Below are 26,509 nucleotides of genomic sequence, written 5' to 3' on the forward strand. Positions count from 1 at the left end.
ATAATCCATCTTCTAGATGTTACTAACTACCAACATTTTTTTTTCCCACGCCATTAGTTTTTATTTCTACTCGGATAAACATCTGAAGAAAAAAAAAGCTGGATCATTTTTAATGCAACCATTTTTGTTTGGAATGTATTTAGTTATTTCTGAATCCATGAAAGAATATTATGTTTTGTGCGTCTCAAACTAACTGCAAGTACTTTTTTTCATACAATATATATGAGAAATGCAATTACAAAATTATTATATTTTGCCGCTTTTTTTTCAAACAGAAGAATAATCGATTCTTAATAATTTCAGAAATCTCATTTCATTTAGAGTGCTCTTTAGCTATAACATCATGATTCTGAGCTTACTGTTTAGATCCTCTAGATTTAACTAGCTGCAAGCACTTTTTCATATATTTATACACTGCAAGTGCAATTTCAACATTATTAACTTTTACCGCTTTTTTTTTTTGAAATAGAAGAATACCGAATTCGTAATCTTTTCAGATATCTCATTTAATTTAGCTATAACATCATGGTTCTGTGTTTACTGTTTAGATTATTAATCCAATGTTAAATATATCTCTCTGACTTGTTTAATAAAATCTGAAGATGAAAAGTATTTACCAAAGGAATGGCCTATGAAGAACCAATGAATGGGCCATACGTTTCAAAAATCAAATTTCGGTGTATGATTTTTTTTTCTTTCCATTTCTTGAACGGACAAAGTACATGTACTGAATCATGAAAATGTATTGTTTAAGTTTTACATCTTAATTAAAATAATTTTCCTGCTTACTATGTTTTGTTTTAAATCCTCTGATAGTTAAAAAAAATTCTGCATTGGAAATGTATAAAAAGGATGAAGTGGTGTTTAATACCAATTCTTTAATGTATATGTTAATATGTTAACAAGTTTTTAATATGTATATGTTAAAAATTTGTTAAAAACTGTACATATGTTACAAATTTGTTAAAAAAACTGTACATATGTTAAAAATTTGTTAAAAAAACTGTACATATGTTAAAAATTTGTTAAAAAACTGTGCATATGTTAAAAATTTGTTAAAAAAACTGTACATATGTTAAAAAATTCTATATATGTCAAAAATACATAATATATTTCGCATATACACATATACAACTATCTAAAAATTTGTAAAATTAACCTTTTTATTGGAAGGTAAATTCACATAATTATTAAATTGCATTAAAAACGAAATGCCAAATAAGATATAGCTTCAGTTCGCATTGGGAATCTGAAATCAATTTAATTTTTTCCAACCTCAAATCAGAAATAATGTTTTTTTTTTTTTTTTTTTTTTTATAAAGGAATGGTTTATATGATTTCTTTGCCACATTTAAATTATTCTTGGGATTCATTTTTGTTTATTTAATATTATCTTTTTCTATAGATGTATACAATGTATCACTTAATGAAAAATTCTTATGGTCTAATTTAAAAATTTTCAAAAACTTTTATTTTTTTAAAATTCATACCAAACATTGCCTCTTGAGTAATTCTAACCCCAATTTTCCACTAGCGAGTTTGAAAAAGAAACTAACATTATTTTATGTTATATCTGAGAATGTACACCCTCAAACAACCTATTCTGAATGCAAAAAGCTGAAAAGGAAGAAAAATCTAGCTCCAGAAAAGGGCAAATCTCAGTCATTCTGCAGCGGCAAGCTGTCATTTCAAATCAAACATCGGTTTCCAACATCATCATTCACTTGCAGTGGGGCCCCTTCCCTTGATTAAAAGGAAAAAGAACTCCTTATCGCTGTCTTGCAATAGGGAAGCGGGGGACCGATCTGTCTAGCCACAAAAATACCGACTTATCGTTCAAATCATCCATCAGTATATTCTATCAGTCAGAGGAACTTTAACGCCTCGCACTTTCGCAAGATAGAGAAAAGAAACCACTTCGTCAAACCTAAGACCGCTTCTTTTCGGTGCAAAGGGATATTATCCAAATAAAAACAATAGAATTCTAAATCGAAAGTTGTTTTGAGGTTTGGTTTTAAAATGACATAGTTTTTCATGCCTTGTATTTTTAGTTAGAATTAAAATAAAATCATATATTTCAGATTTAAAAAAAAAAAATTAGATGAAATTCTATATAATGATAAAATGTTATCAAAGTTTAATGGAATAATAGACATCATGTCACGATTCGATACATTAACTTACCGGAGTTGCCAACAATGAAGCATATTTTTTAGTTGCCGTCAGATGATATGGAACGTGCTGTTAAGTTAATTTGGCAAGACTTATTTTAGGAGAATCTGAGATTCGAAATTACCTTCCCTCTTGAATATGTGATAAGATACACGATAAATATGCCATAGTGGGTTAACCCGTTCATTACTGACACGAAAGAACTCGCCATGCATATTCTATCCTTCTTGTGCACAGCCGACCACCCAGCCACTACTGAACGAAGCAGTGGTGGTGGCTTGTTACGGGGGTCACCATATCAATGTCTTGCGTTGGTGGGCTGTTTCCTTGGTTTTATTATTTATTTTAAAGATATAGAGAAGTATACAAAATGATTGATCAATCCAAGGATACCACAGCAGAGCCAAAAGAATACTGATATATTTTACGGATGTATTATATCATGAAAGTTAAAATAAAGAGCTTCGTTGTAAACTACAACTGTATGATCTGAATTTTAAAGGAATTTCTACTGCTTTAATAAAGTGATTTCAATGAAATATTCCATCATTTTCATTGCACCTTTCATTCTAAATATTAGAGTTTATTTCTTACATATGTAGAAGACCAAAGCATATGCTCGTCAAGAGGGTTATTGTTCCCTTAATATTATCTCAGATTTGATTAAATGATTTCTTTTATTGTGCAATTCTCTCTCTTGTTGACCTTCGTTTGAAATCAAAACTTATCCCTAAAATCCAACTGAAAGCAGGAATTAAAACATGACAGAAAAAGATACAAAGGGTGTCCCAAAATTAAAGCAAGATTTTAATTTTCCACCATTTGTGCAGTAAAGTGCTGGCAACACTATTAAAATAACCATTTGGTAGCTGATAGTTTAGGGTTAGTAAAAATGAAGTGTTATACGATAGAATACGCGATTTGAATTAAATAAAAAATAGTTTTTTTTCTTTTAATTGTTATATTTTTGTTGAATCGTAAAGAACACAGGATAGAGTTATGTATGGAATAACACATAGGGAAATGACCTTCACAGCGTTTCTGGCACATACGCACTCTTTTGTCGAAATTTTCCATGACCATTTTGCATAAATGTGACTGAATTTCGTTGATTTTCCCCCTCCTTCAATGCACGCGATCTTGTGGACGTGTTGGCATAGACCTTTTGACTTCAAAAAGAAATCCAGTGGTGTTAAATTACATGATTTAGGAGGCCAATTCTCAAATTTTCGAACTTTTACCGCCATTTTTTTTCCATATTTTTGAAATATTGTTCAACAATGAAAACACATTGTTCTATCGTGTAACGCTCCATTTTTACTAACCCTAAACAATCAACTGTCAAATGGGTTTTAATAAGGTTGCCAACACTTTACTGCACGAATGGTGGCTAATTCAAATCTTGTGCTAAATTTGGTACAATTTTATTACCGAATACGGAAAAAAAACGTCGATTCCAGCAATTCAAGAAAAATTTGGAATTGAACCGCTGGTGAGTTTCAAAATAGCATGCATAACACGAATAACAAGAAGTAGAAGAAAAAAAAACTTAATGTACCTATATTAGAATAACATTATAAATGTTCTTTTATCAATTGTGGGGCCATCTGAGCTGGTAGATTGAGCATCTATTTATCAGAAAATTAATTAAAATTTCAGAGCTAGACATTTAAATTTTCTGCATATAACTATAAACAGCAAACAAATAATAATAATAATAATAATAATAAAAACATGTAATTTTCCTTTTGGAATAAGAATGAATATTATTTTTAGGTTTGATGAATGGAACAAGAACATTAGATTGCGAATATAATTCATTTGAGTATTCTTATCCTACGCTACCATCATAATGCCTTTCTAATCCTATTTGATTGGTATCTTTTATATTTCTTTTTCTGGAAATTTCAAATTATTTGGAAACGAATTTCTGAAGTAAGATCATGCATAACATTTAATGATAACACAGCGCTTTTGATGTATGGCTAGATTACCTAGAAAAATGAGCGCGATATTTTTCAAATTTTCTTAATTTAAATAATTTTTTTTTAAATTTTAGAATCGAGATATTCAAATTTTTCTTATTTAGACATCTATAAAAGCGTCGTATGCTGAATTTTTATCATTTAATTATTAATTCAGTAATTGAAATTCGACATTTTTTTGCAAATTCTTACATATGACCATTTTTTAAAGGAAATTCTGTTGAATGCATGTATTAAAAAGGATATTTAATCCTTAAATTTATTTTTATCTACATGTGAGGAACTTATAGAATTTAAAAATATTTTTTATTGATAAAAAGAAATATCCTGATTTTCTTTCAAGTTCTATGAATAAGATACAAATACGCCTTCTTAATTCAGGATATATAATAATATTTCAAAAATTAGATATAATAATGATTTTTAAATTGTTGCCTGCTTTCTTCGGCATTACACATTCAGTTTTAAAAATAAACGTCATGAAATCCCGAAAACTAATATCTTTCTGCTTATATTTTTTATTAAATACGTTGTGTTTCTTTTTAGTTTTGCTTTTTGATTTATATAGTTTATAAAATTAAAATTAATCGAAGAATATATTGCATTTTTTTTCAGTAGTCTGAGCATAGAAATACTGATTTTACTAGAAATACTGATTTTTAGAGTGCATTGATTATAATTACATTTTTAAGAGATACAAAACGAATCAGATGAAGAAAAGTTACAGAATGCCGTAAAGTAAAAAAATGAAGGAATTTAATTTATTTAATTGAGTTTTACATCTAACTCTAAAAAAACTACCTTTATTTGCTTTTTATCATATAGTTTACAGATCTTAAAAAGTCAATTTCACGAGTTCGAAGTTTTTTCCTTTTGAATTAAGCTACGGATACTATAAATAAGTGACAACTCCCCCCTCCCGTAGTAAAATTCGCGTTTAAATTGCAAAATACATGGAATTAGCTCTAAATTTTTAAAAAAAATATTTAGTGATATTTTTTTATTTTTATGTAATATATTACATAAATATATATTATATATAATGCAAATTTATTTTTTACTCGGCACAATATTTAAATCTAGTGTTTTATGAATACTCATTTTCTTACGATTTGGAAGATTCCTGCCTTTAGAAACGAAACTAATAAAATATAGTTTCAGAGGTATATCGGTGTTTTGGAGAAAAAGAAAGATTTAACCAATTAATTAAAAAAACATTTTCTGAATTATACTTTTATAACATTTACTTCCAAATTTATTTTCTAAATAGAAATTGAAAATGTTAAATAAAAAAAGTAAACATGTTTTAGAAGATGCTTGGCCGAGAAGAGACTTTTGTAATTTTAACTTCAATTTATTTCATCCTGAGAGGCATAATTTGTACAAGAAACAAACGATCATATTTGGTGCGTGAATCTACAAGAGCAAAAGAAAACGTAATTTCCCCCTTCAGTGATTTTACTATGAGATTTTGATAGAGGTTTCTTTTACACGTATAAAAGGAAAAGGAATCTTAGGTATCTTTAAAAGAATGTTATAAGGATTAGATATTTTTATGCCTTCTTTCGGAGCTAAGAAAATGCTAAAGTTTTCAGTTTTCTACAACGCGTGTTAATTAATTTAAAAGTGGGAATTGGATCATAAGATAGCAGAACATTTCAGAATGAAGTTAATATTGCCTAAATTAAAATAAAAATTAGGATTTGAATTAGATTAAGAGATATCATTACACGTACACATGTATATATGTAATGATATTTTAAAATTTAATTTAATCCTAATTAATTTCCAAAGTTTTATCTTAATTTAGCCCTATCAAAATCATTCTAAAATATTCTCTTATTTCCCGATTCCATTCCACTTTTTCTATTTAATTAATGCAACAAAAGCTTTGTAAAAATGCTTAGGTCGGCTGTTCACACGCTCCGAGTGAAGGGATAAAAAAATTTTTGACCTAAACGAATTCTTCTAAAAGGTCCCTATAATTTCCCTACCAAAATCGACGCGTGTAAAGAAATCCCTATCAAAATCTCACGGTATATAATCACAGGGATAAATCTTTCATTAGCTTTTCCTCATTTCGTTTTGTGTCGCTCTGTGTTGATCTGCTCGTTGCTTCTGCTTGCACATAAATCATTCCTCCCGGGATGGAATAAAACAAAGTAAAAATTCAGTGTCTTCTCTGTATTCGGACACAAAACTGCCTTCAAAAACTATGTTTATATATATATATATATATAATATAAGCATTAAATAAAAGTAACAAAAAGGAAGAAAACTGTTTTTCTATATTTCTGCGTTTGATATTTTTTTACAGATAATAACCACTAATCATTTTTGGTGCCTTTTTCAATTTTCCTAACTTTAGCTTATGCATATAAATATACATCAATATAATCTTAACAGAATAAGTAACATTCTAAATAAATTTTATTATCTCAATCAAAGTGTAGTTAAAATCCAAAGTGTGGATAATAACTTAACACAGAATTGTCAAAAACATATATAAGCATTAAATAAAAGTAACAATAAGAGAAGAAAAACGTTTTCTGATATTTATGCGTTTGATGTTTCTTTTACAAATAACCGCTAATTATTTTTGGTGCGCATTTCAATATCCGTGGCATTAGTTTATGCACAATAATATACTTTAATGTTATCTTAACGGAATAGCTCACAGCCTAAATAAATTTTATTATCAGAAACAAAATGTGGATAATATGCAATTACCGAAATATTACTAATCATTCAATAGCTTTATATCCCAGATGGATTCCCCGCTTATTTAATAAAGAACACTAATAATTCGATAAATCTAATTACCCAATTCGCAACTGTATCACAGGGTGTTATTAAACCGAGAAGAAAGTACTGCAACTAAGTATGTTAGATACATAACTCCCTTATTCCAGGTTAAGTGACAAGTATTGTTCAGAAACTCTTACACGTAGTTGAGACACTGATAATTTATATTAGTTGATACTAATTTTCTCTAAGAATAGTTATTTGATAGGCAGTGTGAATAATATTAGTTATAAAAGAATGAATCATGATTCATTTGATAATGAGTTGAATAATCAGCCTTTTAATGACTCAATTTGAAAGAATGCGCATAGAGCAGCTGGTGAAAACACTGGGAATCTAAAATTGGCTTTTCATTCGTTTATTTTTGGTTTGTAAAAAGACAAATGTTAGTTGGACATTGAGGATTTCATTTCTGGATCTGGAAACAGTGTTCAAAACAAGTATACCATTTGTTCTTGAAAAGTGTAATAATAATAATTATAAATATACTTCGCTATTTGGGGTCAGTAATGTTATAGATTGATCAGAGGGTCTCTTATACACTTGTTTGTATGGATCATTGTAATTTTTTCTTATTTTTTAAATATTTTTTTCGAAATATTATTTTATATTCTAATTTATATAATTAAAAGTATTAATTCCTTGTAACGAAGTGATAAATTAGGTAAATTTCTGAAAAAAGATCTATTTTCTTTCATGTTAACTTTTCTCATAAACCATTTTGGTTATCCAAATTCTATGGTCTATTTGTACAAATATTTAAGGTTTCGAACAAAACTATCAGAACTTTATAATATTGGAAAATATTAGAATGAAGATGAAAAAAATTGTTTAAGGAAAGCTAGTTTTGTTAGTTTTCTAGAACTAGTTCTATAATTCCTATTTTTGAATAATTTTATTTCTGGAGATAATTTAAATTGCTGTTTTGAAAAGTTTTAAATTTTATTGGACAAAGAGATAATTGGAGAAAATATTTTAAGCAATCCCATCGATGTATGGTTATATCTGCCACATTAACTTTTTTTTCTTACTCATTATTTCTTATTTTTGTCTTGGAAAAGCGTTAAAAGAACTGTGATATTACATAATTAAATTAAAAAAAATTTAAAATATACATTATTCTCTGATTGTAAAAGAAATTTTAATGTTTAATGAATATAAATATTTTTTTAATACTTTTATATAGATAAAAGTGTAAAATATAGTTTGTCTATATAAAAAAGTATTTTTATGTAGATAAAAAGATAAGAAAATGTTATCGATAATAGAAAAGGTCAGAGAAATCTGTTACGTGGGTGGAATCAAAAATATCTCCTTTGGTCTGCGTCATTATCAGATGCACATATCCCAATTTTTATTTTTGCATCAACCAACTCACTCAAGACTTTTCAAATGTTTATATTGACTGATTTATTGGCATGCGAATAGATTTAAGTTTGAATAAAAATTAGTTAGAGGATCATAAACTTCATATTTTATTTATGTTTTTCAAGATGGGTTGTAGCTGAAACGCCAATGAGCCTAGATCTGCAATTTTTAGAATTCTGTATTTATGCCGGTTCATTGGAGGTATTGATAATATTTTTTTCAGCGTAATATTTAGTTCATATTTGGCATTATTTTTTTCTGTTTAATGGATATCGCTTATTATTTCAATACTATTTTAATCACTAGTTTTGATTTCAATGCTCGTGAATCTTATGAATAAAGAAGATTCTACTTCAAGGGAACAAAATTTTAATTTTACTGTGTACTTACATATAAAATGAACTACAAGTAATGCATATAAGATTTATTTCTTACAGTACCCGACTACGTTCGGAGGCCTTTTTTTATATAATGATATTTCAAAAAATATGTTTCCATCTAGAAAAAACTAATGACCGAAATGATATGTATACTTTGATGCTAAGGATTAACCCGTTAACTGTTTTATTTTCTTTACTATCTAATAATATGGTACCTTCTATTTTGGGAATATTTTCTTATTTTGATTGAAATGGAAATCCATTGAATACTTGACTTATCTATGTATTCGAAGTAATTTTAATATTGGATTATAATCATTATGAATGGTTTATTTTTTGTTTACAACTATCAAAATTCGATAAATCGATGCACGTACAGCACTCGGGCAAAACAGTTAAGTGGTTAAAGCAAAATTTCAGGAATAATTCAAAATTTAAGCAAGTTGAAATAATTTTATTGTAAAATAATAAATTTTGGGGGCGTTTTGATCTTTTTCAAAGGGTACATAATTTCACAATGGCTCATATTTGTATTTGTATTTTAGTTCATTCCCTAAATAGAATTATAAACTAAAGGTACTCCAAATTTCAGAATGATATTTTTAATAGTATTTTAGAAATCATGTATAGAAATTGAAATTTTTTTTAGAAAAGTCTCATTTCTAAAAAAATGGATTTTAAATTTTTGTTTTAAATTTTCATTCAGGTGAAAAAAATTTCTCCAGAACTTCTTAAACTGGCAGTGTTGATGGAATACGTTTTTTAAATTTTAAAATTTGGAAAAGTTTCTATACTCTAATGAGCATTTTGATGTGCTATGGAGCTGATATCAGCAGATTACAATACTTCTTTAGTTTTATAACATGTAAATAAACATACGTTAATTAAGCTGGTCATGTTGTTATCAATTAATATTTGTCATAAATATGATTAAAATGCAATTCATGGATTTTGAAAATCACCATCCATTGAAAATCAAGATATTTTATTGATTCTGATTGATCAAAATTTGCAACAGTCCTATCAAAAGTAAAGAAATTCATGTTGAAAATAGTTTAAAACGATATCTAGTATATGGCAAAGGAAATTAAATAGAAAAAGACAAAACATTAAAAAAAACAAATTAAATTAATGAAAAAGTTTATAATATTGTTTACAGTTTCATTTTCAGCTGTTAAGCTCTATTAAAATGTTTTTAAATTCCTTTCTAATTATCTCAGAAATAAAAAAAAAATCTGCTTTTTTAGAAGGTAAAAAAAAAAAAAAAACAGGCTTTCAGATAAAACTTTAAAAAAAATTATGATTTTGGTCAAAAATGGATTTTCAGTGCAGGCAGATACCTTAAGCATTTTACCATGTGCGTGGGATTTTCTTTTACAGTTTTTTTTTAACTGTTGAAGTCATTCATCGTTTTTTTTTAATTTATGAAGTAATTTCTGAGATGTTGTTAGCAGTCCATCTAGACGGGAACCGGTTCTAGTTAATTAAGAATCCTTACAAGTGTAGGTTCTTTTCAAAATAAGTAATGAGTGGGTAGAAATAATCCCAAAGGAGAAAATCGTATCAAAATAGACTTTAAAAAAATTTTGAAACCTTATTATTAAAAAAATATTCTGTTATATGCTAGCTAAAAGTTTCTTTTTCAGAGTGTCTTTATTTTTGGAGTGTCTGTGTTAAGATTTAAATTTTGTTCGAAAACAATAGAGGAAATTGATATATCGGTGCATACCTTATTTCCTCATAAATAATTGTAAGGATACATATTTTATTTTAATCACATCACACATTAAGAAATAAAACTTATTTTGTATTGAAGGACATACGTTAAAAATTTAATAACAAACATTTTAACTATAACAATTTTTATATAAAATGGAATTTTGAAATTCGATGTAAATGTATGGTTTCTATTTAATTTTATTTCTCGATATTCATTTTTAAATAAGGTAATTATAATGCGACTTTAAAATCTGAGTTTGATCTCAAATATTATTTTCCAAAATTTTTATAGTTTGCTTCATAATATCCATTCAATAAAAATTATTTTTTTCTCGAAAGATAATATTTTTAATGGAAAAGATTAACAGGAAATTATCCAGAATTTGTAAATAATATGCAGCTTATAAAAAAAAACCCTCTTTCTAGATATGTGTTGCGAGAATTAATATTTTCAATCAAAAGTCATTGAGTTAATTAAATTCACTTTGAAACCACATTTATTAAGATAAAATTTTCTATCTAACCTTGTTATATAATTATATATAGAGCATATCTTAGTATATTATATAATTTCAAATTTAAGCATAGTTTAGTATATTGCATAAATTCAGAATCTAAATCTTTTATTTAAAATAAAAAGTGTAATTTTTTGCTTGTATATGCTTCATAAAACTTATTAAAAGTGTGAAATTTCCATAATTTCCTTTACTCATGTAAATAAGCATTTTGCATACAGTTAGTATAACTAAGTGTAGACTGTATATGGCTTCAAAGGCTCGATTAATTTAAAATGAAATTTAAAAATTTATTTTTGCAAATGCGTCAAAACATTTAAAGAGTGAAAATTCCATAATTTTCCTTATATAATGCCGACAAACATTTTTCATGCATGCAGTTATTGTAACTAAGTATAAATTGTATATAGCTTCAAAAATTAAATTAATTTAAAATGAAATTTAAAGATTTATTTCACAAATGCATCATAAAATTTGAAGTGTGAAATTTCCATAATTTCCTTTACTCATGTAAATAAGCATTTTGCATACAGTTAGTATAACTAAGTGTAGACTGTATATGGCTTCAAAGGCTCGATTAATTTAAAATGAAATTTTAAAATTTATTTTTGCAAATGCGTCAAAACATTTAAGGAGTGAAAATTCCATAATTTTCCTTATATAATGCCGACAAACATTTTTCATGCATGCAGTTATTGTAACTAAGTATAAATTGTATATAGCTTCAAAAACTGAATTAATTCAAAATGAAATTTAAAAATTTATTTCATAAATACATCATGAAATTTGAAGTGTGAAATTTCCATAATTTTCTTTCTATAATGCCGACAAACATTTTTCAGGCATGCAGTTATTATAACTAAGTATAAATTGTATATAGCTTCAAAAACTGAATTAATTCAAAATGAAATTTAAAAATTTATTTCATAAATACATCATGAAATTTGAAGTGTGAAATTTCCATAATTTTCTTTTTATAATGCTGACAAACATTTTTCATGCATGCAGTTATTATAACTAAGTATAAATTGTATATAGCTTCAAAAACTGAATTAATTCAAAATGAAATTTAAAAATTTATTTCATAAATACATCATGAAATTTGAAGTGTGAAATTTCCATAATTTTCTTTCTATAATGCCGACAAACATTTTTCATGCATGCAGTTATTATAACTAAGTATAAATTGTATATAGCTTCAAAAACTGAATTAATTCAAAATGAAATTTAAAAATTTATTTCATAAATACATCATGAAATTTGAAGTGTGAAATATCCATAATTTTTTTTATATAATGCCGACAAAGGATATTCATGCATGAATTTAGTATAAATAAGTATAGACTTTATATATCTTCAAAAGCTCGATTGATTTAAAATGAAATTTAAAAATTTATTTCACAAATGCATCATAAAATATGAAGTGTGAAAATTCTTTATATAAAGCAAAAAATATTTTTCATGTAGGTACTCTGCTTTAGAATATACACAGCTGTGGATATCATTATCAATCCTATTCTGCTCTATACTAATGATGTAATTTGCTAGTAAAAGTCTAATTGTAACGAAAGTAATAATAAGTATTTTGATTATACTAAACCACAATCTATGGTAGCTTCATCCTATTATAAGTTCAGATGACTTCAGTCCCTCAGGCGGCATTACATTGTGAGCCTTTTGAGCAGATTTTTGCTACCTATTTGTAAACAAACTCTTATCTTATTCTAGCTGACTTTGCCATAACTTTCTAATAAAAGCAACCTTCTGTGTAAAGATACTCTTCTTTTGTGCTTGTCGTTTGCAATGAAAGTGGTGTAAATCTCATTTTTTTAAGATCTGAGAAGTAATGGTTCCCAACAGTTATGACTTGATTACAATGAGTTCCTTATGTTTTCGTTTTCTTATTTTTTGATCGGCGGTCTGATGATTTCTACAGCGGAAAACATTTACATCAATGGGGTATTGTCTTCATAACGACTTTTCTTATGTTGTGTCTTGAATAAACTACTGTGTTATTGTTTGCGGTTTATTTAGTTCAGGTTTAATTTCAGAACTGCCATATTTAAATTTTTTTAAAGCCAAGATCGGTTAAGAAACAACAGCTTTTAAGCATTATATATATTTTAGTATTCCATTGTAGTTGAATTAATTGAAATTTTTAATTTGCGAATCGATCGAATAGAATATTATTTAAATATTATAGTTTGTGATGTTGCCTCTCAAATAAATTGCTGAAGTTTATAATTCATATAGATAGCATTTATTAAACTTAAAACATGTTTATAAAAACAACTTTTTTTAAAAAAAGTTCTAGATATTATAGAAAAACATAGTAGACAATTTTGATTTACGAATTTGATTATATAAACAATAGCTTTAAAGCATTATATATTTTTTAATATTCCTTTGTAGTTGAGTTGAAGTAATTGAAATTTTTGATTTACGAATTGCTCATTATTTAAATATTGTAGTTTATTATGTTGCCTCTAAAATAAATTGCTGAAGTTTATAATTCATACAGATAGCATTTATTAAACTCAAATCATGTTCAGAAAAACTTTTTATAAAAAGTTCTAGATATTTTAGAAAAACGTATTAGACAATTTTAATTTACGAATTTGATTATCCAAATAAAATATTCATTTAATCTCACTTTTATAATTAGAAGCATCAAAGTATTCCGTGCATGCTCCCTAATGTGCTATAATTTTTATTTTATTCGATAATTTCGAAATTATAATGTATATTTTCAGGTAAATTAAAAATAGAAGAGAAAATCAATACGATTTTCTTAAAATAACCGCTTAAAATAAAGTAAATCGGAATTTTTCTTTTTAATAATATATTATAATAATATATTTATTTTTATGGCTAAGGCAAAAACAAAAAATTTTTACAATATTTTGTACGAAACAATAATCTTTTTGAAACGTTTTTACTATAAATATTATAAAATAGCAAAAAGAAGTAAACAACTTTATATGAAGATAATGCATCATTTTCAATAATTTTTCTAGAAATCTATTAATAACAATATTAAGCTTATTATAAGTAATTTATTAAGCATCTTAAGTATATAAAGATTCTTTCAGGAATTAGTCTACACTTCACTATATTTATAAAAATTTCAAAAATATATAAGTAGTTAAAACATAATTAATGCGGAATTTTGTTCTCTTTTACAAAGTAACTTTACTCTAATTACCACCATTTTAAACACATATCCGAAGCATCAGATTACCTGGAAGGAAAAATGATGGCGAAACCGCTAATACCATTTTTTTTGTAACTCGAACCAAGATGAAACTACTCTGTTATAGAGAAAAATTTAATAACCATTACGAAGATTAGAGAGTGATTAAAAGATGATGTGTTAACATTATAGAAATCTTCTATTATTAACGTTAATCCAAGGAGGAAAAATATGGTGGGTTATTTAATAAACTAGCGGACAGTGTTCTCTCAAAGAGAAAAAAAAACTAGTATGTGAATTGGATACCTTTTTGTTGCCCAAGTTGGACCAAAGTTTGATAACGTTTTAATATTTGAATTAAAATGTCATATACCAAATTTTATTTATTTAAATCATTGCGTTTTTGACTTATAGCCTTTACATGCTTCTGAAAGTACAGAACGACTAGCAGTCATTCGATTGATTAATTGGTACAAAATTGGACACGAACGTACTTCAGATGATGAGATAATGTAGCAAATTTTATCCATCTTATGAAAGTACAGAACGACTAACGGTCATTCCATTGATTAATTGGTGCAAAATTGGACACGAACATACACTTCAGATTATGAGATAATGTAGAAAATTTTATCCATCTTCTGAAAGTACAGAACGACTAACGGTCATTCCATTGATTAATTGGTGCAAAATTGGACACGATCATACTTCAGATGATGAGATAATGTAGCAAATTTTATCCATCTTCTGAAAGTACAGAACGACTAACGGTCATTCCATTGATTAATTGGTGCAAAATTGGACACGAACATACACTTCAGATTATGAGATAATGTAGAAAATTTTATCCATCTTCTGAAAGTACAGAACGACTAACGGTCATTCCATTGATTAATTGGTGTAAAATTGGACACGAACATACTTTAGATGATGAGATAATGTAGCAAATTTTATCCATCTTCTGAAAGTACAGAACGACTAACGGTCATTCCATTGATTAATTGGTGCAAAATTGGACACGAACATACTTTAGATGATGAGATAATGTAGCAAATTTTATCCATCTGGGTTTATGCATTTTGTAATTACCCTGTTCACAAGCACCCTCACAGACAGGCAAAATAGAAATTTCATGTATATGGATTTTTCTCAAAATATAGTAGAAGTCTAATTTCGGTGAAAAGATTTCATCCTCTACCTCATAGCTTTTTTGATTTATTTTGTGCCCATATTAACATAATTTCGAAAATTTATTTTTCGATCTTTGAAAGGTTAAAAATGTTTTCGGCAAAATCTCGATTTCGAATATCTTTTTTGGCAATTACAGTAATTTGTCTTTGTATATTTCGTATACGAAAAGTAAAAAAAAGTGAAATAAGCATAAAAATTAAAAAAGAATATACTGATTCACAAAAGAATCATTTTGGGATTTTTCTTGGGTGTGGGTATACTATGGCTTACAATAAAGTAAGGATTTTTTCTTCGAATATACCATAATACAATGATGCTTCAAGTCTTCAGATCTCGAAAAATGAATGATATTTTTCTTCTAAATTATCATAATACCGTGACTTGTCAAATCTTTAGATCTTGATAAAACAATATTTTTTCTACAAAATTTTCATTATACAATGATTGTTCAAATATCGATAAAATACTGATATTTTCTTCTTAATTATAGTAGCACGACGATTCTCCAAATTTTCAGATCTCGTTGAAATAACGATATTTTTCTTCGAAAATATCATAATGCAATAATTCTTCAAATCTCGATAAAATAATGATGTTTTTCTTCGAAATTATCATAGCACAATGATTTTCCAAGTCTTCAAATCTCAGTAAAAAAACGATGTGTTTCTTCGAAATTATCATAGTACGATAATTCTCCGAATCTTCAGATCTCGGTAAAAGAATAAATGTGAAAACTGACTCACTTAATATGACTGAATGACTTAAATATGATTAATAGGACATGAAAAAACCATGTTTCCTGTAATAAACTGGCTCATTATAGAATTGATTAATGCTTAGCTTATGTAAACTTAAGGTATATAATGGGACCTGCCGTTCTAGACCGTCTCCAGTTGTCCTATCAGGTGTCAAAGAACAGATTCCAAGAACCCTCTTGTCAGCTGAGTTAAGCACAAGGACTTAAGCAGGAGTACAATTAGTAATCCCGCCTTACTGTTTGATGAGTAGTTCTGTTACCCAAGAGAACGGAATGCTCTTTCAATTCAATAATATAACTAATTATGAAAATATGACTATAAAATTTTTCAAAAGACTGAAAATGCTGGCTAAAGAAAATATGAAAGAATATAGGCTAAATAGATAGAACACTTAATCATAGATTTTTAGTTAAATATCGTATTCTTTTAATATTTAGCTTATGAATGATCTTAAACTAACAATGATTTATTTTAAGTGTTTCAAACAGGAAACAAGCTGTTTTTATTTTCTAATCAGGTTCAGCTTCTATGATGGATCTGTTTGAAAAATGAAGGTAAAAGATATAAAGCTGCTTTTATTGGAGATTAAAGAAATTTTTTTGGTAGAAGAATCATTGTTTCATAATTTCTCGAGCAGACAAAATTCAAGGCTCTGTTTTACACTGTTCGTTTCAGAATCCCGTGCTTATCACTTTTGGAAGATTTTACTCAGCTGAGGAACGATAAGAAGTCATTAGAAAAAGAAGTTTTCAGGTGTTCTTTCTTTTTGTCATTCTTTTTCATTGTAGAGTTTCCTTATATTTTTGAATTGTACAGTTCTAACACACACACACACACACACACACACACACACACACACACACACACACACACACACACACACACACACACAAAACGACAGAAACAATGGAAATAAATGACACGCACGCACACACACAAAACGACAGAAAAAATGGAAATAAATGACACGCACGCACACACACAAAACGACAGAAAAAATGGAAATAAACGACACGCACGCATGCACACACACACACTGTTTGTTATAAAAAGATTAATCTCCTCCTCTATTTTTGGTGAAATTAAGACCCGATTAGCGCATGCGTAAAAGCGTGGAGGGTTTCCTTATCTGGAAACAGACAGCACGTATTGATATCAATGACCTCAATGGAAAATCCGAAAAGTGTTATTTTTACTTTCTAGTATAGGAAATAAACGAGGAGAAATTATTATAAATATCAAACAGTTCAATCTAGAGATTTTGATAAATCTGCATTTTATTTAAATTTTCTGAATTTGGAAATATATTTTTGGAAATACGTTTTGTGAATATGATACTAGAATGTTATGAATTTATTAATGAAATTTTGTATGTTACCTGTACATTAAAATTTGGGGTTTGTATCAGCTTTTTGGCAAAATTTGTCCACAAGGAGAATGTTTGTCGGTCCGATAATCTATGCATGGGTAATATTCGATAGGCCAAGGATGTAAAGACCTAGTGAAATAGAATTTGACAACTGCCCTTCTCACCAAAATTAGACCCGTATTGCATTTCAGACTAAATACATGAAAAGAAAGAGCTGTCTAAAAAACAAAACAAAAACACTTTCGCTTTTAGAATAAAACTAAACACATACGGGCCATACCGTCTAAGTTAATGATGAAATTGAGCGTACAACTTCCGAATTTTACTTCTTATTGATACTGAAATTTTAAGATTTAATTAAATTTTTAAAGAAAGTGGAATGAACATGTTTTTCTTAAAATTACACTCCATTATTATTAGTCTTTTACTTAGAAAGTATCTAAAAAATTTGCCGAGTTGATTTGTAAAATTCTCTTCGTGCTTACTGGTAGTGTTTTTAATCTTTTGATGTTTTTGCTGGGGTTAGAGGGATCCTGAGAATCTACTAATATTACTTTCGGCTTCTTTTAAGCGTTTCTTTAGTTTATCAGTTCAGGTCTCAGTTACAGATGATAAATTTTGTGTAGTAGATTCCGATGAAAATGATATGGCTGAGGGGAGGGAGAATATGGGTTGAATTTTTTATGATTTACTTGCATCAGTACACGCGCAGAATTCGTGACTTTCACGTGAGATCACTTTTCTTTGAACCTTTCTGAATCGAGAAGACTTCATAAATCTTAATGTAAGAATATCATATCGTTACTGTTAAATCAAAATGTTGCATATTTAACAAAATATATTAAGTGAAGCAAATGACTTGAATAGGTTATCTACATCTGCTTTATTTCGTATGTTTTGAAATAAAGCAGATGATAAATGGTGACGATTTGAATTTGTCACCATTCGTGCGGTGAAGTGTTGGCAACCCTATTAAAAACCCTATGACAGCTGATATTTTAGGATTAGTAAAAATGTAGATTAGTACACGATAGAACAACGTGTTAATGTGAGATTTGAATTAAATAAAAAACACAGTTTTTTTCTTTAAATTGTTATATTTTTATTGGATCGTTAAGTACATAGCATAGGGTTATGTATGGAATAACACATAGGGCAAATGGTCTCCTCGGCTTTTTTGGCACAAACACATTCTTTTGTCGAAATTTACCATGACCATTTTGCATAAATGTAGCTGAATTTCGTCGATGCAGCTTTCAATTTCCTTCTTCAATTTACGCATGCTTGTTGGCTTGTAAGCATAGACCTCTGACTGCAAATAGCCTCATAAAAAGAAATCCAATGGTGTTAAATCACACGATCTAGAGTGCCGATTCTCACAGTTTCGAATTGTGACCGTCAGGCTTTCATTATTTTTGAAATATTGTTCAACACGTTGTTCTATCGTGTAACGCTCCATATTTACTAACCCTAAACTATCAGCTGTCAAATGGATTTTTAATAGGGTTGCCAACATTTTACAGCACGAATGATGGAAATTCAATACCTGTGTTGATTTTGGGGCACCCTTTATGATGCATTTTGGCATGATATTGAAATTTAGCTTCTAGTTCATACTAAATAACTACATAATAATATCATTGATTGAATAAAAGAAAATATTTGATGAATTTATATATCTAACCAGGAAATATTCCTTTCTTCAGTGGTTTTTAGCTACACATTAATATCATTGATTGATTGAAAGAAAATGTTTGATGAATTTTTATTTGTAATTAGGAAGAATTCCTTTCTTCAATGGTATTTTTTGTCTTAGTAAATGAATGATAATTTTTTCAAAGTCTGGTATGTGAAATTACTATCCGTTCTCAGAGCTTATGTGCAAGTACAAAATGATGTATACAAAAGCAAAATATTACATTCAATTGTCAAAATCTATTGATTTCAAAGCAATCATCTTTTAATGTGATTCACTAGATGAAAAAAAACCTCCCCTAATAAAATAAGAAAATCAAAAAATGTATCTAAATTTTTCTTCATTTTGAATTCATATTTGAATTTCATTTCGAAATATATTGGCAACCATTATTTTCATAAGAATCAATGAATAATCAGTGATATTGAATGTAGTAGCATATGTCATGACAGTCATTCTTTGTGACAGCTGAAAGTTTTATTCAACAAGCATGACATATTCATTTAAACAAAATAAACATAAACTGAACTTCCTTTTCCAGATGTTTGACTAACCTCATATCATGGAAAACTGGTTCGATTTTCTTCACAAAAAATATCTTAACAAAGATATCATTTCTTGATAAATATAATTCATTACAGTGCACGAATTTCTTTATTAGACATAATTTAATTAATTAGAACAAAAATAAAACAATTGATAAACTCTAGACAGATAGTTAATACACGTAGTTTTTTATTTATTCCCTAGAAAATATTTATAATTTTACGCTTTAGCATTTTAGTTCGAAATAATTTTAAAATTATGAAATTTGAAACACACTTAATTTGATGAAATAAAGGTTCAAACTTCCTTTAATTAAAATTTTCCGTTTTACTTAAACGTTTTTAATTTAATTTTTAATGTATTCAAAACTCATTGTTCTTTCCTTACTGCAAGGAAGCAGCACAACCATTAAAAATTCTGCTTTATGTCACTAAACACCTATTGTATGAGAAGGCTTAATATTTAAAGCAATTTCTCTTTTCATGTTCACGACATTTGATAACTGTATTCATTAAATTTTTCAATAAAAGCATGTCATGCAATTTAACCGCACTACGTTATTTAGTGAAATCCGAAAGTTTTAAAGCGGTACCACAAATATATGACTATTACAAAGTTCGAACAAAAGACTTTCAACGCTGTTTTCTTCATAAAAGCTTCACACTTCAGAAACGTGAGCTTTAATTTAAATACTTCATCCTTTGCCTTTGCACTAATTAAAGCTAAATAAAATAAACATCTTTCTAATCCTCGAGTAGAGTTTGAGTGCAATTAATTAAAACTCTGTCAAGTCTTTGAGGTGTTATATTACTAATAATACTCGAAATGAAAAGCGAGAGGAGGGGAACTAACTGAATGAGTGCTTGAAAGAGAATTTTGGAAAAGAGAGGGCTAGAATTTCAAATAGAGAGATCAACCATCGAATCAGTCAAAACGAAATATTAAACCATTTTGGGGGATAAATAAAGCTGTACTGTGACCGAAGTTTTACTTAAAAATTCAGGATTCTGGCATTATTTTTTTTATCGTTTTCTCCATTTTGTTGTTGAGAGATTAAAAGTTTGGAAGTATTCATTTAGTTTTAAAAGGTTTTCCTCCTTTTTTTGCAACAGAGATTAAGTATTTACGTTTTATAATCGAAATGTACTTTCATTTTTGGAGTAATTTTCTCTAAGTATTTATATTCTAGTTGAAATCCAGTTTCAAATGTCTTGATTATTAAAACTTTTTTTGTTTATAAATATGAACTTTTCTTTCTAAAATATTTTCTAAAATTGTTTTTTTCTTCAACAATAAGTAAAAAATCCACGAGTACCATCACGTATTAACATATTAATAAAGTTTTTTTTATTAGATATAAAACTTTTTTCGTCATTTTTGATATGTCCCGCTAATGACATTTTACATATTCTGGCATTGACATACCTTACACCCAGCAGTGATGGTGGGATTTTCAAGCCTTCATATTGTGAAAACAATCTCCAATGCCGAGTTTAACACTTTTTTCCTATACGTTTATGATATATCCCGCTAATGACATTTTACATATTCTGGCATTGACATACCTTACACCAAACAGTGATGGTGGGATTTTCAAGCCTTCATATAGTGAAAACAATCTCCAATGCCGAGTTTAACACTTTTTTCCTATAATTCGATGCTTTTATTAAAAAAATAAAATAAAAATAATTCATTTCTTTGGTACAGGCTCGGTTAATAGAGATCACTAATGATAGAAGCCTGAATAATCAAGGTTCTATAGTAGATTCTAATCAACGTTTTATCATAATAGTGAATGTTCTACGTTATTAACACTTCGTTGCAAGAATTTTTCCTTTTCCTTTAAGAGTTATTTAAATCTCTCTCAATGATTATGATAATTGTAAGAAGAATTGTTCAATTATGTCAAACGCTGAAAATCCGTTCTGTACAATAAACACCTAATAATTTCTCATTGTGTGTTACTGTCATACGAGAGTAGCTATAATTATCACGATTAATTGAATCGTTATTTATGAAAAAAAATGCCGTTTTAATGTAAAAAATTGTAATTATTAAAAATCAAAATAAAACAAAATCATATATTAATTAACTAAAAGTATGAATCTTCTCATATCCGACATAATTTTACATTTATAGTTATTAAATTGTTTATATAAATTAGTTGTATTTATGTAATAATCATTCAAAGTATGTATAATTTTATGTAAGTCTCTTTCAATAATTTTCATGACTGTAAGAAGAATTATTCAATTATGTCGAACACTGACAAACAATTCTGAACAATTAACAACTGATAATTTCACATTATGTGTTACTGTCAACGAGAATAAATGTAATTATCAGGCTTGATTGAATCTTTAATCATGAAAAAATATCGTTTTAATACAAAAAAAATGTGATTATGAAAAAACGAAACGAAACAAAATCATATATTTATTAATTAAAAGCATGAATCGCCTCATACCGCAAAATTCTACATTTATATTTATTAAATTATTTATATAAATTAGTTTTATTTATATAATAGTCATTCGAAGTATGTATAATTTTTGGGGGCAGACTATATTTATTCTATTTACTATGTTTGCTTTTTTGAAACCATAATTTGAAATACTGTGGCTTTAAACCAGTTATAAACCGCATGTTTCGAAGGTGTGTCTTTAGCTAAACGTTAGGCGCTTGAAAGAGAATACGATCTGATAAGAGCATAGAACTTCACATAACAAAACGCGCATGAATATGTTATTTGAATACTTTTTTACCATCCTCTTCTTATTTTAATAAACTTATCATAAATATATACATTCGATTGTAAATCGTAGTATAAAGAGCAGGTGGAATAAAAATGAGCCAAATGTTTACTTTTTTCCTATCCTGTTCTTATTTTAATAAACTTATCATCATAAATATATACATTCGATTGTAAATCGTAGTATAAAGGGCAGGTGGAATAAGAATAGGCCAAAGGTTTACTTTTTTCCTATCCTCTTCTTATTTTAATAAACTTATTTAAATATATACATTCGATTATAAATCGTAGTATAAAGGGCAGGTGGAATATGAATAGGCCAAATGTTTACTTTTTTTGTTTTTTACTAGTTAACAAAGAAACGCAGCTGTTTATAATCATGGTGCTAAGTGGTATCAACAAAAGAGCTTTCTTTCAGTGTTAATCGGAAAAAGAATATATTTACAATAAAAAAAGCTCTATTGGTGCATATTTACACCATCAACTGATATCATATATTGATTCGTTTCTCATACTAAAATGGATAAAAATGCTATAAAGTCTGAATGAAGAAATAATGTCGCAATAAGATTAAAAACAATATTTATGAATAAATAACTTTCTCAAAAAAAAAAAGGGTAATGGTAAAATCAAATGGCAAGTATATATGCTTAAAAGCATGAAAATAAGAGATCTATGACCAGTGTCTTAAATTCTCAAGGCTCAAAATTTTACGTAGAAAAATGATCTTGTCAAAATATAATCACAATAAGAATATATAATTAGAATCAAAATAAGTTTGATTATTCATACCTCAGTCGTATGTTTAATAATTATTGATCTCAACAAATATTGCTTTCATTATATAAAATACTTCCGACGAGTCCTCGTATTGTTTTTATATGACACTAAAATAATGATTGGACATAAAAAATGCTTTCATCAAAACCTAAAAATATGTTTTATCACATTCGAAACGGGTTTATTTCCATATTGAAAACTTGCAGAATGAGAAAAAAAAATTGACAGGTGATTAGTGCATATAAAAAGAAAATATTACGCCCAATTTCAACCTCTTTATTTATTAAAAAAAACAGAGATACACATTAAAACATGATTTTCTTGTCATTTTAGAAAACTATAAATTTGTTACTCATTAATCATCTGGTGTTGTTATAATAAAATTATCTCCTGAATTCTTTAAGAATTTAATAAATGTATTTCTGTGTAAGAAAATATCTTTTAAACACAATCGAAAGGGCTTAGGATTTCTAGCTTTCAAACTTGACACGTTGACGCCGGTGTGAAAGGAATTAATTTGACTTTTCATTTTTAAATATATTCCAAAATATGAAATCTGAGTCCAGGGTCTTAATTTAATCGAGATGAATTCTTAACAACTTAGTTTTTTTAAGTCAAAGCTGACTTGAAGTAATTTTATTATCTTGTTAAAACTCTCACTGCCTTCAAATAATACACGATCGAATGAGTAAGTGAAATATTAGACGATTGGAAAATGTGTCGTAAGCAAGCAACAATCTTGTCAAAAGACACATTAAGAATCCTTCGTTGTGAAAAGAATAAGGATCTACATTTCTGAATAAATTCGGAAGCTGATTAAATTTTTTTTCATACCGTAGGGGTCGTAGAAACTTTTCGAAACTCCTCCGAGCGATTTAATTACAGAAAACTGTTTCTTTTATGTTTTTACTTTGCCCAGATGGATTGTCTTAAAAATTTCACTCAGGTAAATCTAAACAATTTCAACATAATTTTAATCCTACACTGGCTGTGTCCTCATTGATCGCCAAGTCTAAATCAAAAGAAAATTATCGAGATTTCTATGTTTCTGTAAAGTTTGATTATATTTACTTTGAGGTAGAAGAAATAGTGTTACACGATTTGTTTTAAGCCCGCAACTTGAAGGGTAAGAACGCAATGATGTAGAGAAGTGCTAACAATTTTGGATGCCTCGAATTCAACAAAATTTTTATCTTCTATTTCCAAAGTGCAAGATATTACATTCGCTTTACTTAATCGATTACTTTGTTGTTACTTTTAGTATGTCTGTATATAATAAGCATTTTTATTTTTCTATTAGTACATACATATTGTTTAGAACTTAAAAACTTGTTTTATTGTTTAAACTTTGTTTATAGATTAAAAACGTTTAAGCTAAGTGACACATATTTATTATCAATATGAATAATTTGCAAGAAAAATGTTTTACGAAAATTATTAGTTGATAAACTTTTAATAAACTAGCTTGTTTCAATGGATTTGTAATAATAAAAATTAGTTTTATTAACAAAGAATGTTTACCGAAAATTATGTTTTTTTTGTGTGTAAAGTTAAATTCCATGTATAAAAAATACTTTTTTTACTCAAACAAACAAACTTTTTAGGAAAAAACTAATAAATACCTCAAATTCTAATATTTTTTTTAGCTAAAATATCTAATGCTAATGAATAGAAAACAGTTTCTTAAAGACTTTAAATTTTGAAATTAATAACTTTTCATTTATAAAATGTAATGAATACTAATATTTGAATTGAAATCTCACAATCATCTTGAATATTTGCATTTCCACTTATGTGTTTATGATTTATATGAACATACATCTTAATAAAATCATTTAATAAATTTCGAAAGTCACAATTTTTCATAGATAAAATGAACTGTTAATATTTACATATAATAATGAATTCTTTTTACATAATTCCACCTCTGCTTGTATATTTGTGATTTGTATAAGAAGATCGCTTTTTAAAAGGAATGAAAACTTTCTCAATAAAAGCTCACCAGATAGTTTTTGCTATAAATGGTGTATTTTTTGAATATCAATGTAATATTTTTAATTCAAAATTATCAAGTACAATTCTTTTTTAATCTTTATTATATTTCGCGCATAAAAAATATTTAAAAGAATTATAACTTTGAAAACTAATCGAAATTTTACTTTAGAAAGCATTTCCTTTTAACCCTTTAAAGGGTCATTTTTTTCTAGTCATATTATGTTAAAATATTTTTAGGCTTGAAATTAGAATAAGAAAAGGGATTCATTTAGCTTATGAGATAAATTTAATTTGATTAATTAATTAATTTGGTTAATTAATAATTAAGTAACACATCAAGACACATCATTTTTGTCTGAGATAAAGAACTAAAGCATCTAAGTTTCTGATTACTAAAAAAATTTATCAGAATTTATGCCAACCTACATAATTTCATACAAAGATTGATAAAGTTGGTGGGAAGCATACTTCCCACGGCCCTAGAAAGGATTAAAATTAAAAGTTTCTATTAGCTCGCAAACATCACTAATAAAATCGCTAATTCTCTACCTATCAATAAGGAATTGTATAATTACAAAATCGATTTTTAAATGGAATGAAATGTTATTCAATAAAGGCTCACTGGATTTTTAAATTTTTTTGGTACAAATGGTTCAAATATTTTAGTATTTTTTGAATACCAATATAATATTTTTAATTCAAAATAATCAAACATAATTCTTCTTTTAATCTTTATTACATTTTTTACTTAACAAATATTTAAAAGAATTATAGCTTTGTAAACTAGCCGAAATTTTACTTTAGAAAACACATTTCCTTTTTACACTCAAAGTTCAATCAGCTCGCAAACATCGCTAATAAGATAAAAATTGGATCAATTTGGGCATGTTCAAATTCTGAAAATACCCACATTAGCCCTAAAGGAGCTCATTAAAAGCTAAGCTTCACTTCGTCTGGTGAGAAACCTGTAATAAATTTAGAAATTCATAAAGACATTCGCAATTTTTTTTTTCTGTTCTGATGTCTCGCTCATTTTTTGGATAATTTATCCTATTAGACTTCTTGATCCATGCGTACATTTTTTGAAAGTTTTATTTAATGGCCCGCTATAGCTGAAGTAACGTCCTATCTGAAGCACATTTCCTTTCAAGATTTATTGCCAGTTCGTGGACGGAAGACCTATCTGTAGGGAATGAATGATTAATCTGAGGTCCATCGGAGAACAAAACCTAGTAATTTTTGGACGTTAACTTACTTGATAATCTGCCAACAGTCCACGGCCCCC

The 26,509-nt window shown here is 27.5% G+C and overlaps 1 protein-coding gene across 2 annotated transcripts in view; it reads left to right on the forward strand.

Moving 5' to 3' along the window:
* The window catches only part of LOC129958396 (delta-sarcoglycan-like), a 406,890-nt gene that overhangs the window by 101,515 nt on the left and 278,866 nt on the right, over positions 1–26,509 (forward strand). The gene's annotated exons all lie outside the window — the stretch shown is intronic.

The sequence above is a fragment of the Argiope bruennichi genome, chromosome X1 (assembly GCF_947563725.1).
Source record: "Argiope bruennichi chromosome X1, qqArgBrue1.1, whole genome shotgun sequence".
NCBI lineage: Eukaryota > Metazoa > Arthropoda > Arachnida > Araneae > Araneidae > Argiope > Argiope bruennichi.